The sequence below is a fragment of the Vombatus ursinus genome, unplaced genomic scaffold (assembly GCF_900497805.2).
Source record: "Vombatus ursinus unplaced genomic scaffold, bare-nosed wombat genome assembly UNPS02007612.1, whole genome shotgun sequence".
Lineage (NCBI taxonomy): Eukaryota > Metazoa > Chordata > Mammalia > Diprotodontia > Vombatidae > Vombatus > Vombatus ursinus.
The window spans coordinates 5,420,572-5,434,540 of record NW_020947390.1 but is presented as its reverse complement, the minus strand read 5'-3'; positions in this window follow the sequence as shown (position 1 = coordinate 5,434,540).

Sequence of the window (13,969 nt, the reverse complement as noted above, 5' to 3'; positions counted from 1 at the left end):
AATAAATAGAATGGATTACTATTCTATAAGAAAGAACACATGACAATTATAGAGAAGCATGAAAGGATACATGAACCGATATAAAATGAAAAAAGCAGAGTCAGGAAAAAAATATATATGTACAATGACTACAATAATGTAAGTGGAAAGAGCAACTACCATAAAACAACTGAAACTTACTATTGTGAAATTATAAAGACCAAATTAGGCCTCAAAGGAGAGATATGAGAAAATGTCTTTCTCCATTTTTTTTGTAAAAGTGGGCTTCAGAGTTGTGGAACATTGCATATGGTCGGGTTTTTTCCAAAATGTTGGTTGCCTGAAAAGACTTAGATGAACTGATGCAAAGTGAAACGAGCAGAAGTGGGAGAACATTATACATGGTAACAGCAACATTGTGTGATGATCAATTATGAATGACTTAGCTCTTCTCAGCAATACAAAGATCCAAGACAATTACAGAGGACTCATGATGGAAAATGCTATCCATATCCAGAGAAAGAAGCGATGGACTCTAAATGCAGATAGAAGCATACTATTTTCACTTTCTTTATTTTTTTCATGGGTTTTTTTTTCTCTTGGTCTATTTCTTCTTTCACAACTATGACTAATACGGAAATATGTTTTACGTGATTGCACATATATAACCTATATCAAATTGCTTACCATTTTAGGAAGAGGGGAGAAGAGAAAGGGATGAAGAAAAATTTGGAACTCAGAATACTATTAAGAAGAAAAAAACAAAGTGTTGGTTGCTTTTACTGAACTTTTTAAAAATCTCTTCTTATTTTTAAAATTCTTTGTTATGAGGGATGTATCCAGAAGAGGAAGAATAAATGTAGACAATGTTAAAAAAATAGCAATAGATTTAAAAAAACTTCTTAAAAAAAGGATGACTTTGTAGTAATTAATGTATATAAGATAAAAAAAAAAAATTTTCAGTAAATTTTAATAGGACTATCCCTAAGACAACTGATATTCTTTAAATGTGAAAAGAGAGGAAAACCTCCAAACTGTCCCAGCCAATGCTAGCTCTGTCAATCACAGAATCTAACAGTTTAATCTGCTCTAATTAATTTGGCACCACCCAGTAGATGGCACATCCCAACCTGTGATGTTGTGAGCAAATTCAGCAGCTGCCTCTGTTTGCATACTGTGTACACGAAGTCAGATGGAAAGATTTTAAAAGAGCTGTAAATGGCAATCCACATGGATAATGAACTGGATTAATGTAGCAATTAGAGTTCATTAAGATGAATTATTACCCTTAAAGGAAACCTGGAGATGACATAAAAGCTGAAAATTCTGGGATATCTATTAAAGTTTAGAAAAGGAAGTTTGAGAAGTTACCATGGGTTTGTCCTTTAGGAAATGTGGGTGAAGGTAGAGAGAATGTGCCCAGTAAATGTTACTATCAACACTGATCAAATTCCTATTTTAAAAATAATTTCTTGAGAAGAGGTAAAAGCTTAAAAGTGGGAGTAATTACATATTCTTCATCAGTAAGTTTCCATTAGACAAAATGTCAGATTTTTTTTTAAACTAATGAAAGGTCCCTTTGGGCTAATGCTTTGTTCTTATCTGTCTTGAGAAGGAGGCATGAGAATTCATAAATGCCTTACCTGAAATTCAAAGACAAAGGAGAGGAAGAGAGGTGAGGTTTGGAATGAAATTATTTAAGGGGAGTAAAAAAAAGTGGGGATACGTGATAAATTTAGGCTTGCAGGAAAGAAAATGGGAACATCTCTATTTAAGCAGTAGTTTATATCACTAAACCAGGCCCCTAATCTTGAGTTCTTTCTAAAACTCCAGAAATTACATTTTGCAGGGTTTTCCTAGTCTCTCTACATAAGGATAGTCCTGGAGCCTGTAATTCCAACATGAAGCAGTTTATTTACCAGCTGGGTAACGTTGGGTAATGGTAATGTTGTAATCCCTTCACCTCTATGGTTTCTTCATCTATAAAATGAAGGGAGCTGGATGAGATGATTTCTGCAGTCCCTGCTAGCTATAACATTGTACAGATAATTCTGTGATTCTTTCCTTCCTTTAAGCCTTATTTCCTTCACCCTGCAGGTCTTCTTTTAAAATGCAAATACCTCAGGGAAGGATCATTGACTCTTTAGTATGAATGAATTTATCATATAGGCTTTCCTCTGTAGAAGCACTTAGGTTCTTAGAAAGGTTGGCACTAGAAGAGGAAGGGGTTGGGGAGCGGTGAGCAGGGATCTAACGTATGGTTGGGCTCAAAGAGGAAAAAGATCACAGACTAGGGAGTCTGGAGATGCTGGAGACAAGTAACATGAATGTCACAGATGTACTTCAGGCAGCACCTTTAGCCATCCTTAGAACCAGCCCCTGGGGGACTCTAGCTTTTCTTCAATTATTCAGGGTATTGGACTGAAAGTCAGGAAATCTAGGATGTATGCCTGCCTCTTGCCATTCATTTGTTAAATAGCCTTGATCAGTTAATTCATCTGTCTGTGCTTCAGTTTCTTCCTCTACAAATGAAGGGGCTGGTCTAGATTTCTTTTCCATCCTATCTATATTTTTTATAATCTATAGCCCAGCTCCCTCAGATCTGGGCTTATATGTACTTGGTTTAATATGAGTGTAGCTCCAGAAATTCGTTCTCTCAGGCTTGTTTTTTCCTCTACTCAGAGTTGTCTCTAGGAAATCTCTGGGTACTTATAGCTCCCAAACTACTATAGTGTGAGTCTCCATTACATGTGTAAAAGCATTCCCAACTCTCATATAAGTACTCCAGGTAACATTGCTTATTGAATACAAGGTAATGCTTATTTCACTCAAAAGAAAATGTAGAAAACACATAAAGGGATCACAGTAACCCATAAATAATTGAGATAATTTTCCTCCTCCATTGAGTCCTACCTTTCCAATCAGGACCTTTCACAATCCCCTAGATTCTTAGAGTGACCCTGTGGTTTGAATTTCCCATGGGAAGGAAATGGAGTTGCTAGAATTACTTGATGTTACTATAAAAGACCCTTCTTCCCCGTTGCCATCTTCCTGTTCTATCCCAACATTCTGATTAGTTCTACTTTTACTGTAGGCACTCATGCAGACTTCTAACCTTAAGGCACTAGTGGAAGGGCTTGAATTCTCTCCATAAGGGAAATAAACTTGGGGTTGCTAGAATGCCAGTCCCTTTCCCAAGAGGGCTACACTGTCCAAATAATAGCAATGAGCAAATTCAGGTATTTTGTTTCCCTATATCCTGCCAGTTCTTAGTTTCTCCTCCAGTTATAAGGGTCATGGGTGCAATCCTCTTCTCCCCAAGAAAGAAACACTGCCTGAGATCTCCCCTTCTCTCACTAGAAAGTTGGATCCCCAAACTGTCAAACTTGGGGTTCCTAGAGAGGCAAATTCCAATGAGAGAGTTGTCCAGGAATTCCCCTACAATCTATAGAAAGCTGAGTCCCCCAAACTTGGGGTACAGGAGTTCTCTTGGACTTTGTGGGTAAGATCACAGGGAAATTCTATGTGCCTCTGCCCTAAGGCAGCCGTTAGTAACACATTCTTCCCACCCTTGATAGTACTCAGCTCTGCTGCTCTCTGGTTTGTCCTCCAAAAAAAATGAAAAAAAAAAAAAAAGCCAAATGGCCAGTCTTGACACTGACCTCTTTTGTTATAGATCAGTACAAATAGATGAGTCCAGACCCACAATAGTCCAGGCCAACTAATTCATTCCTAGGAGATCCACAGGAACTAAGCCAATCCATTTATCCATAATCTTATCATGCTACTCCCCTGCTCAGGAAGTTCTAGGGCTCACTCTTACCTTTAGGATAAAATACACACTCCTTTGTCATTTAAAGCCCTTCACAATCTAGCTCCAATGAATCTTTCCAAGCCAATTACGTTACCCTAGACCTCATGCATTCTATGCTTGAGCCAAACTGGCATACTTACTATTTCTCATAAATGACATTCTGTCTCTTACACAGGCTATAGCTACAAGGTTTTCTCTCTTCCGCCCCTTGGAACCTATTGCTCCCTAGAGAGCTCATTTCACATTCTAGGCCTTTCAAAAGGCCTTTCCTTGTATGTAGCATATATTTGCTTATGTGGGCATGTGAATTCCTCCCCACTGCTATTACAGTAGATTATAAGTTTCTTGAGGACCTCACTTTTGTATTTGTATCCTATGGGCCTAGAACCATATCTGAGATATAGCAGGGATTTAATCAATGCCGATTAATCATTGATAATGAAATTGTTATTGTTCGGTTGTGTCTGACTGTCACCTGATTTGGGGTTTTCTTAGCAAAGATACTGGAGTGGTCTGCCATTTCCTTCTCCAGCTCATTTTATAGATGAGGAAACTGAGGCAAATAGGGTTAAGTGACTAGCCCAGGGTCACACAGCTAGTAAGTGTCTGAGGCCAGATTTGAACTCAGGTCTTCCCGACTTCAGGTCCAGCACTCTATCCACTGCACCACCTAGCTGCCCCAATCAATGGAATACAAAGGTCCAAACAAAGGTTCACTGCTTTGATGAGGAAGCTTCCCCACTTCGATCCACTCCCTAGACATTGTACAATTCTAAGATCTAAATGTAAAGGCACATTTGAAGAGTTGTTATGCCTTTGTCTGCATTAGATTAAAAGATGGCCCCAGAACTATTTTCCAAAGGAATGCAGACATTCAATCTCCTGGAGCAAAAGCTGTCAGTAACTCAGATATAGCCAAATGTAGAAACAAGAGTTAGCTGTCTATGAAATAATGGGGAATGGAAGAGAACCAGTGAAAGCCTAATTCCCTTTTGAGATGAGCAGGTGGTATGATGTGCATGGCCTTTGTTGAACTTTAATATGCATGATCACCTTTCAGAGATTCACAAAGTAACTACTGTCTCTGAGCAGTTTCATCAACTAATTTTTTTAGATAAAAGAAAAGTACAGTAAGTAGACATAACAGGCAGCCTTCCATCACAGACTATCCCACTTTGAACATTTGCTTAATATGAACCTAGAAAAAGGACTTCTACTAGCCAGTACCTTAAGCACACACACACACACACACACACACACACACACACACACGCACACAGAGTTCTTCCCATTTAAATTCTACTCACCCTTCAAGGGCTAACCTAAATGCCACCCCCTCCATGAGACTTTCCCTAATATCCCCACCTGGGAGTGATTTCTTCCTCCAATGAACTCTCTTATTCGCAGTTCTTGTACTTATCTTATTCTATCTTGTATTATATCTGTTTGTTCCTATGACTTATTTCCTCTTATAGATGATAATTTCCTTAACTGACTGTATTTTATTTAATTTCATCTCTATCATGGATCCACTTCTGCCAGAGATCAAACTGGGGAGATATTGGGGAGCAAAAATTAAAAATAAGTGCAGGTTATATAGCCAAGGAAATGCTGGCTATGCAAAGTGTCCATCACAAGCAATAACAGAGTCTGCATTCTAAACCCTTCTGAAAGTGACTCCCTGGTGTTTGACATGTTTTTCTTGGTTCCTCTTCACTAAGTCTTCAGCTCCCCCTTTATCAGTGTCCCTGACCCAGCTCCAGATTTCTTGGGGTTTTTTTTAGGCAACTGGGGTTAAGTGACTTGCCCAGGGTCACACAACTAGTGAGTGTCAAGGGTTTGGTCTGACACCGGATTTGAACTCAGGTCATTCTGACTTCAGGGCCGGTGCTCTATCCACTGTGCCACGTCGTGGCCCCCCAGCTTCAGATTTCTTGTAGGGCCAGATTTCTTTTTTCCTTTCTCTTTTTCTGGGCATCCATGGAATGGGTTCCAAATACACTTTAGCTAATCTTATAAAAATGAATTCTGAATTGTCACTTGTTGAAATGTATTTTAGCACCACTCTGCAACTTTAGCACAGAGTTCTCTGCTTGTCTCGATGCCCCATCAGACTATTTGTATGTGTGTGCCTAGCCAAGGCTCTACCCATAGTGGACCATCACAGTTGCTTCCCAATATAATATGGTGTCTACACATAACAAGTTCTTTATACTTGTAGAATTAATAAACAGGTGAATGAATGGATGGTTTAGATGAGGACCTAGCTCTGTGAACTAGGAAAGAATCAGTGGTGATTTCACTAGAGTAAAGGAAAAGATGTAGTCAGTATAATTTTTTTCTTCTTTCCAAATATATTTATTTCTAAATATCTCCTTTATATTACCCTACCTAGAAAACCATCCCCTACAAAAAAAAAAAAGAATTAAAAAGGAAGGGAAAAAAAGACAAGCAACTCAGCAAAGTAACCAACACATCAATTGAGTTTAATAATATATGTGATGTTTTGTACCTATAATCTCCTTCCTATGCAAAACCGGGAAGGTGGTATATTTTCTTTGTTTCTTCTGTGGGATAAAACTTGGTTACTTTAATTTCCCTGAATTTGGGTTTTGTTATTATTGTTCTTGTTCTTTCCATTAATATTGTTATAGTCATTGTATATATTCTTTTCCTTATTCTGTACTAAATAGTTCATAAGTCTTCTCACATGTCTCTATATTTTTTGCATTCCTCATATCATATCAAACATTATTAATTTAAGTGACTTGCCCAGGATCGCACAACTAGTGTCTGAGACAGGATTTGAAGTCAGGTCCTCCTAGATTCCAGGCGAAGCACTCTATATACCACAGCACCTAGCTGCTTAACAGCAAGCAGCTAATTATGTGCCAGGCACTGTGCTAAGCACAGGGGATACAAAGAAGGAAAAAAGGTAAAAGACAGTTCCTGCTCTTAAGGAGATCACAGTCTAATGGGAGAAATAGCATACAAACAATTGTGTATAAACAAGATATATGCAGGATAAGTTGAAGGAACTCAACAGAGGGAAGGAATTAATAGTAAAGGAGAATTGGGAAAGGCTTCCTGTACAAGGTAGGATTTAAGCTGGAATGTGAAGGAAGCCAAGGAAGACAGAAGATAGAAATAATGACAGCATTTCTATAATGCCTACTATGTGCCAGATGCTTCATTAAGTGCTTTATGAATTTGATATAAGATAAGGAGGGAGAGAATTCTAGGCACAGGGAATGACCAGTAAAAATCCATATAGTCAAGAGACAGAGAGTAAGGTATAGGAAGACTGGAAAGGTAATTATAAAAATAATTATAGCAATAACTTTATACAGTGTTTTAAGGTTTTCAAAGTTTATTCCAAATATCTTATTTTTCTTAACATTAATCCTGGAAGGTAGATACTGTTATTATCCCCATTTTACATATGAAATTGAGGCAGACAGATTATGTGACTCATCAAGGGTCAGAGCTGAGACTTAGTGTCAGAGGCAGGATTTAGTTTTCTTTCTTTGTTTTAATTTTATTTTATTCTGAACTTAAGAAAGAAAACAAGTATTTCCATAACATAGATGAATAGAAAAAAAAGATGATTGCACATTAACTCCAAATCTAAAACCTGCTATTCATTTTAAATATATAATAAGATTATCATGTAACTTTCTTTCTCCTTTTGCCCATGCCCTGCCTAGAGACACCAACCATTAGACACAAATTGGTATATGTATATAAAATCATTTAATACATACTTCTATTCATCAGTTCTTTCTCTGGATGGAGATAGAGTTTTCCTTCATAGGTCCTTTGCAGTTAATTTGGGTATTTATGATAGTCAAAATGACTTAGTCACTTAAAATTGTTCTTAAAACAATATTGTTGTTACTGTATACAATGTTCTCTTGGTTCTGCCCATTTTGCTCTTCATTCTTTTGTGCAAGTCTGTCCATGTTTTTCTACAATCGAGCTCATCAGTTAAACCCAGATACAGGTTCTCCAAATCAAGTGTCCTTTCCACTATACCATGCTGGAATTTAGACTTCCCTTAAAAAAAAATTAACTTTGACCTCTACTAATAATTCACCCAGGCCCGAGCTCACTATGCACAGAGAAACTTTTTTTTGTCATCCCAAAGGATGTAGGAATTCCATATGCAATATGTATTAGATCCAAAACTGAACCATCCTACATAGTGGCAGTTCTTGACAAGTTAGAAGTATTTCAGAGAGAAATACTTCAGGCATTTTGTCCTTTCCACAAGGAAATGTGGGAATTAAGTAGTTAAACTAAAGAAAGAAGTTACACAGAACCTGACTATGTTAAAATGTTAGAGTAGAGAGAAAGTTCACACTTAAAAGGGTAGAAAGAGAAGGAAGGAGGCCACTTTAGTACTCTAGGGGGATGCACTTAAAATCACAAAGACCTTGCTGGAAAGAAAATATAAGTCCTATTTCCTCAGATTTCTGGGTGCCTGAAGAGCATCTACAGGGAAATGATTTCATGATATACTCTTTGGGGAAAATACACATCTGTGCTTTACTAGGAAATGGAAATAAAAATGTCCAAAGCTGAACATTTTTCTGACCAGAAGGTTGTTCTTTATCCCACCCCTCACCTCCAAACAAAGCAGTATAAGCCTGAGAAACCTTCATTTGGAAGAGGAGGGGGGGTACTCTCTACCAATACTTCCCCCACCCCAGAGCTTGCTTTACTCAGAGAAACTTTTTTTTTTGGTCATCCCAAAATGAATTCTGGAATTCCATATACAATATGTATTGAACCCAAGGCTGGACTATCCTACATAGTGGCATTTCTTGACAAGTTAGAAACCATCTGGTTCAACGTGCCTGGGGATATTGAAATGAATAGCCTTCATATTTAGGTATAAACCAGCTCACAGGGTCCTGGGATGAGTAAATTAGTGGTTCTCTATTTGGATACAGGTTGATCTTCCTTGTGAGAATATTTTCTGTGATTTTGTAATCGAATTGATTAGCAAATCTGTAATGTATGAGAATAGCACCTCTTCCCTTACATTTCAGCTCTGGGTTGAGTTTCTTGCCCATAGCACCCTGGGTCTTTGATTAGACTTGAATCTATTGTGTGGTCTGTGCATTCCATACTGGGTAAATAGAGACACATCTAATTCCCAAGGGCACTGAAAATGGCAACAATGATTATGTGGTTTAAATAAATACAGCGACAGTGGTGGCAATGCAATCTATTCCCACAGTGAAAGTAATTTAACATCCCTGCTCAGACATCTCCTGTTATCCATCAATTACTAGATCAGTAAGCAATACCATATTCCAGCTGGGCCACCTGTATAATCGTGGATGGTGCCTCTGCTTGTTTTGCCCAGGACTGCTTGAAAGGCGAAGCTAAAAAATGTACGTGTTGGCATGGTGGCCCTGCTACTTGGTTTTCTGTTGCTACCTGATGTGGCACAGACAGGAGGAATGACCTCTGTGTTTTCCTTAAAATGCCCCCAAATGACAAGAAAATCAGAACCTGAGAATTCCCCCACACCACCGCCTTGTTCTTCAGGAATAAAAGTATGAGGTGACTTAGTGCTCTCTTGAACAGGATACTGTATGGAACCTCACTGAAGACCTTGGCCCTACCATCACAAGGCCTCTTCCATTCAGGTTGAAGCCTAGACAAGGTTGGGAAAGAATCAAGTGTAGAGGCCAGCAGTTACAGCAGAAGATGCACCTGGGTCAATTTTCTTGGGGAAAGCTGGCCTGAAGCCTCAGGATGGAAAAAGGGAAACGCAAGGGAAGGAGAATGAAATATAAAATGCAGAGGAGAGGGAGGAGCAGAAAATGTCAGAGGATTTGATAGAGCAGCACACCAAGAGAAAGAAACCAAGATTTTCTATAAGGTGGATACTCCCTACACATCTGGAACCAACTACTTATTTGTGGGCACCATGTTTTAGGAAGCTAGATGGTACAATGAATAGAGCACTGGGCCTGGAGTTAGGAAGACCTGAGTTGAAATCTAGCTTTGGACACTTCCTAGCTGTGTGACCCTGGGGAAGTCACTGAACTTTAGTCTGCCTCAGTTTCCTCATATGTAAAACAGGGATAATAATAGCACCTATTTCACAGGGTTGTTGTAAGGATAAAATGAGCCGATATTTATAAAGCACTTTACAGACCTCAAAATCCCAAATAAATGCTAGCTATTATTATTTTTACATTATTATTAGGAAAGGTATCAATAAGATTCAGTATATCCAGGTCAGAACCGTCAGAATAGCAAAGACCTTTGAAACCAAGCCCTGTGAAGATCAGTTGAGGATGTTTAACCTAGAGAAGAGAAAGCTCAGACAAGACAGAATCCCTGTGTATTTGAAGAGTCCTCATTTGGAAGAGAAATTAGACTTTTTCTACTTGCCCCCAGAGGGCAGTACTTGGAGCATGGGTGGCAATAGAAGAAGCAAATTTATTCTCAATTTAAGTAATAACACTTCCTAGCAATTTGAGCTGTGCAAAAGTAGAATGGGTGAGCCCTGGAGCCAGCAGAGTCCCTTCACTAGGACTAGAGTTCCAGCAGAGGGGAAGATGGCCATCTGTTAGGGGATGTCATGAAGAGGATTCTCAGTAAGGTATAAAGTTGGACCAGAGGGCCTTTGTAGTCCCTAGGATTCTGTGATTCTGTGACATGTTGCATGAACTGATAAAGCCAGCATGAAAAAACCAAGAGCTGAAACCGTGAAGAAGCCCAGAGGGCACAGAGCTAGGTCACAGTGGAGGTGATCTGTCTCTCCTAAGCAGGAAGACCTGAATCCCCTGTCTGATGTAGTATGCAGGGAAGGTAGGATGCCTAACCTTGTATCTTCGGGGGAACTCTATGAGGAAAATTCTGACAGTTGTTACACAGACATGAGCCAACTTGACAGAAAGCATTTGGGTCAGGTTCAAATGATCACAGAGATGTGAATTCTTCAAGAACAGGGACTATGTCTTTCTTCCAAGGCCTGTGTAACTCCCTGTACTGTCAAAATATCCTGCATACAGGCTGTACCCAATAAATGTCATCATTTCTCAGAATTACATTATTTTCCTGTTTTTACCCCTTTCAGCTAATTCTTCTTACTACCATAAGAAGTAGAGCCAAGAACATGAGAGGAAAAAGCAAAAGTAATCAAAAGGAGTGATCCCATAGGTTCCCTCTCTACTCTTTCTGTTGACTTCAAAGAATAGATTTTTTTTCTCCTTGTTGAAGATAAGGAGAACCAAGGATCTGTAACAAAGCAGAAGAGATAAAATCCTGAAGTCTCTGAATTCTGCATGAAACCACTAAATTTAGTCATTTAATACCAACACAGAAACCTCATGCGGTAGGCAAAACAATTATTATCTTCATTTTATAGATAGGATACTTTGACTCTCACCACCAATTGAAAAAGGGACTTATGGTATAAAGGGTATTAGATTTGGAGTCAGAGAAAAACAAAATTCAAATTCTGTCATTGCTTTGTATTAATTGTGTTACCTTGGGAAGGTCCCTTCACTTTTCTTGGCCTCAGTATCTTCATCTGAAAACTTAAAAGGTCAGATTAGATGATTTTTGATGTATGTATAATATATATAAGTGAAGTAAACAGGTTAAGGTAATATCTCTCATGTAAATCTTCACCCACATGTATGGAGGTAGAGGTGATGGTAGTTATTCCTTTATAAACTATTGCCTTTAATAAAAGTAGAAGATGAGAATCCACCATTATTTCCTTAGTAAAGGATGAAAAGGAGATCTATACATGGTAATGAATCCCCTATTCTTGGATCTTTGGCTTATCCTCCAAGAGCTTATCTCTTTTTTATCTAGGGTCATTTCATTAACTTTAGGTTATGAATCATTCCTTGTCTAAAATGTCTTTTTCTTATCAGCTTGAGAAGGCTTGGGAGTATTACTGCAAATTGCCTCTGAAATGTTTGTCATTCCCCAGAGGGAGGTCACCATGTCTGCCACTCCCAGGTACCTAAGGATGAAGTAGAATCTCTCTATCTCTATCTCTATCTCTATCTCTCTCTCTCCCTCTCCCTCTCCTTCTTCCTTTCCCTCTCCCTCTCCCTCTCCCCCCCCACCTCCAGATTCACATATTTACCTAAACCTGTATGTTTGCTGTTAACATCATCCATGCAACAAGTTAGTCAACAAATACATATTAAGCACTTACTATGTGCCAGGCATTGTACTAAATGCCAGGGAAGCAAAGATTAATAGTGGCTTGCCTTTTTTCTTTTTATAAGGATGAATAAATTCTAGCAAATGTAAGAACAGAAAGCACAAGGGGAGGGTTAAATTTCACTGCCTATTTGCAGAAGCAGAACTCAAGCTCTACTTTCAACTTCCTCCCCTTTGTGGAACAGATGGAGAGACAAAACTGGAAAAATGGAGCCATTAATAGGAATTGTTCCCAAGCCTGCTGCAGAGGCAGGGGGACTGAGGAGATATCTCACTGACCATCTCTCTCAGTTCAAGGTAGTTTCTTGAGATAGCAACAACTTTGTTTCATGGATTATAAAAGCCTCTAACAAGTTGGGGGACAAAGCACTAGAAACTTCTTCCCAAGCATGGTCTGAGATTGTCTGGCCATGAATTCATGAATTATTGACTGGAATTCCTTCTGGATTCATTTTGCCAGAAATCTTCACTAGATGCTCCCAGAAGTTCTAATTTCAAGTCATCATTAGCTGATGGATTCAGGAAAAGTATCTCTCATTTCCATGGCAACATAGGGTTCTATTCCTTCCAGCTCCCAAATCCTATCATTGAATGATTTTGCTTCCTCAACCTTGCCTGGAACTTTATCCCTTTAGTCTACACTTGTGTAGAATATAATTCCTTGGTCATATATCCTCTCTTCTCTAATATCTTACAAACTCTCAGGCTTTCAAGGAAGGGAAAATACCTTACTAGTTTTCATTTCTCTATAGACATCACAGAATCTTAGAGTTAAAAGACATCAGAAATTCTAAAGTCTAATCCCTACCTGAAACATAAATCCCTTGTAATAGGCAGAATCAACTGGTAAATATTTAACAACCAGTTCTCCAGGGGAGAAATATACATGTGGCACACTCGTAAGTTTATCTAAATTATCAAAACTTCTCCGTCACTTAAGTCTAGACAGTTAAAAAAAAAATCAGTCCTGATTTGTAGCATTTGCTGATTTCTGAGGTACAAATACTTACAATGAAATTTTAGAATTTAACAATTGATTCTCGTAAGCTGATTCAAACTGGCTCACACATATGACTGTGCAGTTATTCCTTGAAGCATTCCATGGATGGCAAACATTCCATATTTCAATTTGGGGCAGTTGTTATTAGGAAGTTTTTCTTTAAAATGAGCTAAAACTTTTTGTGGTGGCAAAGAATTGGAAATTGATGGAAAGCCCATTAATTGGGGAATGGCTGAACAAGTTGTGATATATGAATGTAATGGAATACTATTGTGCTATAAGAAATGATGAGCAGGTGGATTTCAGAAAAACCTGGAAAGACTTACATGAACTGATGCTGAGTGAAGTGAGCAGAACCAGTAGAACATTGTACATACTAATAGCAACATTGTGCAATGATCAGCTGATAAACTTAGCTCTTCTCATCAATACAATGATCTAAGACAATTCCAAAAGATTCATGATGGAGAATGTCCACATATAGAGAAATATCTATGAAGCCTGAATGCAAATCGAAGCATACTATTTTCACTTTTTTTTCATTGTTTTCCCTTTTGTTCTGTTTCTTCTTTCACAACATGACCAATGTGAAAATATGTTCTAACATGATTGCACATGTATAACCTATATCAGATTGCTTGCTATCTTGGGGAGGTGAAAAGGAGGGAGGGAGAAAAATTTGGAGCTCAAATCTTATAAAAAAATGAATGCTGAAAACTATCTTTACATGCAATTGGAAAAAATAAAATACTATTTGCTCAAAAAAAAAGTGAGCTAAAATTGGCTTCCCTATAGCTTTTATCCTTTCCTAATTTTCCATCTGGAATCCAATAGAACAAGTCTAATCTGTCTTCCACATTGCTCTTCAGATATCTGAAGACAGATAGTAATAGACAGATAATAGAAAGTAGATCTCATAGATAGATAGATAGATAGATAGATAGATAGATAGATAGATAGATAGATAG